Consider the following 6882-nt stretch of genomic DNA (forward strand, 5'->3'; position numbering starts at 1 on the left):
AGGGGCAACAGGTGCGACTGGTTTTTGGCGCGGCTCAAACTGGACTCTGATTGGACGGGACTAATGGGTGAAGTGGTAGGAGGGACCTGCGGTGACTGCCCTCATAAAGCAGCAGTAACGTCTGAATGGGGGTCCAACACAGAACAGGTGTTTGAAATGATCACAGGTTGCCAGGGGTTCATTTTCAGTCTGACTCCATGGCTTTATGCATTAAAGACTTCAATCAGAATCAGTTTTATTGGCCAGATTTATGCATACACACAAAAACATATATATATATTTATATAAATATATATATATAGATATAGATAGATATATAGATATATAGGTATAGATAGATAGATATAGATGTTATATAAGGTATGTTCAAAAGCAAAGTCAACCAGTGAATCTGCTGTCAATTGTCTTCCAACATGGTCATTATAACCATGTTACAATATGAAGTAGTATCAACAGTTTACCAAAAGCTCCCTACTTAAATTTCTTTCAAAGGTGTGTGTCACCTGTGGCCTTCCCATCACAACTACTAAAATCTCCAGTTATGTTTTTGCTCCACACATACACACAGAGTGAGCTCTCAGTAGGAAGAGCTCACTTGATTTTACTTTTATTAGTGTTTAAGGTTCACGAGGCATGTCTTATTGTTTCAGTTCATGCACAGTAAAACTGTCAAATCCATTCAACAGTCCTCATTGGGAAATGTGTCTGCAAAACAGTTAAGAAATATCAAAACAGGCAACACAACAGAGTTTATTTGGACTTTTACACACATAATAAAGACCTCAAAACAAATAAAGTCTCATTAAAAGACATCATACAATCAAAATCTAAAGAAAAAATGAAGTAAACTTACAAAAAACCAGTACACAAAATACACACAGTAAAAACTATACAATATGCTAATTTACATGATGTTGGAGGGGTGAAGAGTAGGATCCTGTGGGAGAGAGAAAAAACATGGACAAATGAAATGTTAGACCAGACCAGTCCACAACTAAACAGTAATTGTCACACTAAAGAATACAAATTGATCATTTATCATTATATTTAACATCATTAGCTGATATATGTGAAAATATGCATTTAGCTGTTTTTGTAGGACACAGACGTCCTTAGGTTGATAGCAAGCTGGGGGAAAATACAAAAACTCAAAACCTAAACATCAACATCATCATCATCATCATCATCATCATCATCATAAAGAGGAGGAATCCAATCAGTAAATAAATCAGTTGGGTTTTCAACATCTGACAGAAGACAAGTCTCAGCCAGAGAGGCCATCTGGTGTGTGATTGACCTATAGACCTTACAGTGACACTTCTAATGCAGGGAATAATACAACATCCAATCAGACTGAACACGCTCGCACCAATAAGGATACCAGTGATTCCTTGCAGTAGTGATGAATGGGCATAAAATGACATCTGTAGCACGACGAGGTTCAAACCTCAGCTACGACTTTTCACCACCTCCAACTCCAACTGCGTGTCGGACAGTCCCATTAAACTGCAGCACAAACTTTTCTGATATTTCTTGCAGAAAATCCTCTTCTGGTCCCGCTTTCTTGTTAAATTCATGCAGAGATTTCTGTAGAAGAAAGGCCTTGTTTAGCCGTGGCTAAAATAATCTGGCTGTAAGGTTCCAGGGACATTTTGGTTGGGCGCGCCGCTCTGACAGGAACCAGGCTATCTCCTTCTTCCTGGCCGCTGGATTCTGCCGTTCGCCCAAACGCGAGATTATTATAAATAAAGAACAGTAGGTGGCGAAAATCTTGCAGCCGGTAGCAGCAGCAGGTCTCCGTTAAACAAAAGAAGAAGAAAACAATGACAACATCCGGTCTGTGGGCACGAGAAAACGGTCCATTTTTGTTTCTGCTTCTTTGTGATTTTGTATTTTGTTACGCTAAGTAGAGAAAGAAAATCTAAGTTATTTTTAAATTTCGAGGATTCCCTTAAGACCCACAAAAAAGTAAAATGTTTTTTGTATTTTAAAACGAAAATCAAATAAGCACTTTATTTTATTTTTTTAATATCAGCGTTTGAAGGAAAATTCAAATCCCAAAAGATACACGGACCCTTTTGTCTCTGTATGTTAATATTGTAGAGTCACAGAGTTTTGATATTTGAAATATAAACTGAAACATTATCATATAAACTTACACCAACCACGTGTTACGAACACGCTCCTCTTCTTAGCTGCGTGAAGAACTGATCCATTATATTCAGATGCGTAAGGTCATGAATGCAAATGAACTCCGCCAGGACAAGGAGGTGATTGGACAACTGCACCAAACGTAGCGGTGATTGGCTCCTGCCAGACCACATGTCAAACATGAAGCGCCGGTGGAAAAGCTCCGTTCTGAAGGTGCAGGCTTCTCCCTTTTGGCCCAAAAGGCCACACTACTGCCTGAATATAGGCGGTCCGCTCTCACCCATCTTTCTATTTGACTGAATGTAATGACGGTGCATCTAAAATTCACTTTGCGTCCTCTGTGAATCCACCTGAACACACACACAACGCTTCTTCTTTACAAATTCTCATTTTAATGATACAGAATTCAGTGGAAATATGAATAAACGTAACATCAAACCTGAACAGAGAAACATTTAAGTACTGATGTCAAATTGCTTTGCAACTTAAAAACATGCCAACTCCCTGATCGTGTTACAGTACGCCCAAATCTTCTCCCAGTGGAAGTTTGGGAAGGAATTAATGAGTGCTGTTTAAAAAAAAAAAAAGAAAAGAATAAAGGATTAAAGGTGACTATAGATAATGGTTTTCTTTACTGGCCTTACTGAAAGAGGATGCTCACAAATCTTATATCTCATCTTACAACACTTCCACATGCAGCAGGGGGCGTACCTGGGCTCCACACTGACCATGGCCTCATCCGAGCTGGAGTCCCACTCAGTCAGATGCAGCAAGATACAACTGATGAGAAAACGGTCCTTTTTCGTTTCTGCTTATTTTTGATTTTGTATTTTGTTACGCTAAATAGAGAAAGAAAATCTAAGTAATTTTTAAATTTCGAGGACTCCCTTAAGACCCACAAAAAATTAAAATGTTTTTTGTATTTTAAAACGAAAATCAAATAAGCACTCTTTTTTATTTTTTTAAATATCAGCGTTTGAAGGGAAATTCAAATCCCAAAAGATACACGGACCCTTTTGTCTCTGTATGTTAATATTGTAGAGTCACAGAGTTTTGATATTTGTAATATAAACTGAAACATTATCATATAAACTTACACCAACCACGTGTTACGAACACGCTCCTCTTCTTAGCTGCTTGAAGATCTGATCGATTATATTCAGATGCGTAAGGTCATGAATGCAAATGAACTCCGCCAGGACAAGGAGGTGATTGGACAACTGCACCAAACGTAGCGGTGATTGGCTCCTGCCAGACCACATGTCAAACATGAAGCGCCGGTGGAAAAGCTCAGTTCTGAAGGTGCAGGCTTCTCCCTTTTGGCCCAAAATGCCACACTACTGCCTGAATATACAAGACAGAACAAAATGATGGAATCTACACTGTGTTAAAATTATTATGCGAGTGATCTTTTCTTGAAAATCTGGACGGCTGCTGTTCAGAAACAAATGCTGTTTTAGTGTGATGTATCTAAGACCTTGAGCTTTAATAAAACCCTTTTGTTGGAATCTACAAAGCTTTCTCATATCCTTTATCACAGACGACATGTATGTAAGTGTGGTGGAAATATACTTTCTTCCTGATGAGAAGTGAAATAAAATTCTTTAGACAGTAACTGTCCGTCACACTAAAGTATACAAATTGATCATATGGTCAGTGACTACATTCCTTTAGGTTTAAGTAGACACATCATTCGCTGATATATGTGAAAATATGCATTTAGCTGTTTTTGTAGGACACAGACGTCCTTAGGTTGATAGCAAGCTGGGGGAAAATACAAAAACTCAAAACCTAAACATCATCATCATCATCATAAAGAGGAGGAATCCAATCAGTAAATAAATCAGTTGGGTTTTCAACATCTGACAGAAGACGAGTCTCAGCCAGAGAGGCCATCTGGTGTGTGATTGACCTATAGACCTTACAATGACACTTCTAATGCAGGGAATAATACAACATCCAATCAGACTGAACACGCTCGCACCAATAAGGATACCAGTGATTCCTTGCAGTAGCAATGAATGGGCATAAAATGACATCTGTAGCACGACGAGGTTCAAACCTCAGCTATGGCTTTTCACCACCTCCAACTCCAAATGCGTGTCGGACAGTCCCATTAAACTGCAGCACAACGTTTTCAGATATTTCTTGCAGAAAATCCTCTTCTGGTCCTGCTTTCTAGTGAAATTCATGCAGAGATTTCTGTAGAAGAAAGGCCTTGTTTAGCCGTGGCTAAAATAATCTGTGAGGTTCCAGAGACATTTTGGTTTGGTTGTGAAAAAGAAGATGAAAACAAATGGATGCCAATAATTATGTCCATCATATGTTTTATGTATGTAAATTTGATTTCACTATATGGAAGCATTTTTGTTGTTGTTCAATAACTCTGGACATTTTATTAAATATTCTGATTCTACAAAACCGCTTGATTTCCATTTATTTCTGAAGCTATTCTAAACTCTACTTAAAATTCAGCAGTGCCAATAACTTTGAGCAGGACTGTAAATAAAAGAACATGTTTATTAACATGACATAATCAATACACAAACAAATTTGTCAAAAGTCCTGAACATAGACACTTTCAAAAAATCCAAAATATACATTTCTTGTATCTTGTGAACAGCTATATCACAGTCCATCAGCCAACAGCCCACCATACAAATCAAGTGACAATTAACGAGGCATCAGCTCCGAGCCTATGCATGGTAATGTTATCAGGATGTTAGCATGGACTCTGCAGGCTGTACCAGAGGCACATGCTTTAACACACAGTGTGAAGTATCCATGCTGTGTAGTGAATAAAACAGTAGAACTATAGATAACAAGTACACTGATTAAGACAGAGCATTCACCTGGGTCTTCTTCATGCAGCATAGCACATATGTTTGTCATGATGTAAACCAATAAAGAAGAAAACAGGGCAAAGAAAAAATGAAATCAGAAATGTTCTCTTGCATTGTAATGTTTGTCTAAGAACCATCTTCAGTAGTTTCAGCCACAAAGTGATCATGAGTACTTCAGTGCTGTAAAAGCAGAAAATCTAATAGTACCTATTCACGTACAGCCCCACTTTAAAGGTGTGACTGTAGAGAGCGTTTGTAGCCGTGGAATAACTGAAGCAGGCGCACACACACACACACACACACACACACACAAAAGCCAGCACACAGGCTAAACAGGGCTGAGGTCAGAAGTCCAAGTCTCCCCACCACAAACCGTTAAAAAAAAAGAAAAAAATTAAAAATAAATAAAAAATAATACATGGAGTTAACCATTCACTTATATTGTCTGTAAATTTGAATGTTGCAACAAGCATTTGGATTTAGTTCCAAAACCTCCACACTACCAGAGATTCAATTCTGCTGGGGAAATGCTGAACCCTGGAATCACCCTGTAAAATATCAATGAAGAGTTTGTTTTTAGTTGTGAAATCCACAGAGGTTAGACCCTCCAAATCCCCAGCAAAAACAATAGAGAAAACAGTCCAGGCTGGACAGACCTCAGAACTTCAGCGTCCCCCAAATGCCCAGGTTCATGGTGTCGATCACTTGATGGACTACAGGTTTGTTTAGAAACAGCTGTGAGTGATATGGAGAAAATCCACAGTGACAATTATTTCTTTTAGGGGGAAATATTTTAAAACCTCAGGTAAACTTACGACATGTAATATGTGAACGTCATTTGATGCCAGCGTAATAAAAAAAAAAAAAAAAAAAAAAAAAGAATAACATTACAATATATATATAATTTTATATTTCAATGAGGTTATATATTGGGATGTAAAACATTTTTTGGAAATAAATAAAATGAATCACTTGGGGCCCCAAGGCTCATTTTTGCCCCACAAGGCTAATCCAGCACTGACAACAATGACTTTCCATATGTGTAAAAACAGCTGGTATTTAGTTCTAAATGAATGCACTACCAAGAAATACCACCAACCCACATGTACACAGGAGCAATGTTCAATTCATGTCCATCTGAAATAATGACAGCACCACACAGACGGCTGGTCTGATTGAAAAAACAGTGATACAGACGTCTGCTGCTGAGGGTCCACGTTAACTGTGTGAACCAATCACAGTCGGAAATCCAACGTATATGTGGTGGAAAAATACTTTCCTCCTTTGGAGAAGTGAAATAGAATTCTTTAGACAGTTATTGTCTTTTGATGCTTTATTCTAAAATAAGGTTTACAGAGTAATCCATTTGTGCAGAAAGGACAGAGCTCACGCAGCATCAAATGCTACAGAGGTCTGACCCCAGGTTACAAGTTCCAAGAGTACTTATGCCTGTTTCTCACATACCAGCATGGCAAGGATGGCAGGGAGACAAAATAATCTGAAGGTCAAATAATAGAGATAAGTTGTGCTCGGAGACACCGGAGACATAACAGGTGTCCTCACAAAGTACAGTAAACAAAGTACATTAGGCCACTACAGGTCATGTTATATGTACTTCACCCAGAATTGAATATACGAGTTCATGAGAATATACGAATACTTGATAAAAGAGCATATGGTTATATGATAAATTGGCATTACAATTCCCCCTTTGGCCATAAAATGGCCACACCAAAGTATATACAAATTGATCATATGATCAGTGATTACATTCCTTTGGGTTTAAGTAAACACATCATTAGCTGCTAAATGTTAAAATATGCATTTAGCTGTTTTTGTAGGACACAGACGTCCTTAGGTTGATAGCAAGCTGGGAAAAATACAAACA

This window comes from Toxotes jaculatrix, chromosome 21 (genome assembly GCF_017976425.1).
Source record: "Toxotes jaculatrix isolate fToxJac2 chromosome 21, fToxJac2.pri, whole genome shotgun sequence".
Lineage (NCBI taxonomy): Eukaryota > Metazoa > Chordata > Actinopteri > Toxotidae > Toxotes > Toxotes jaculatrix.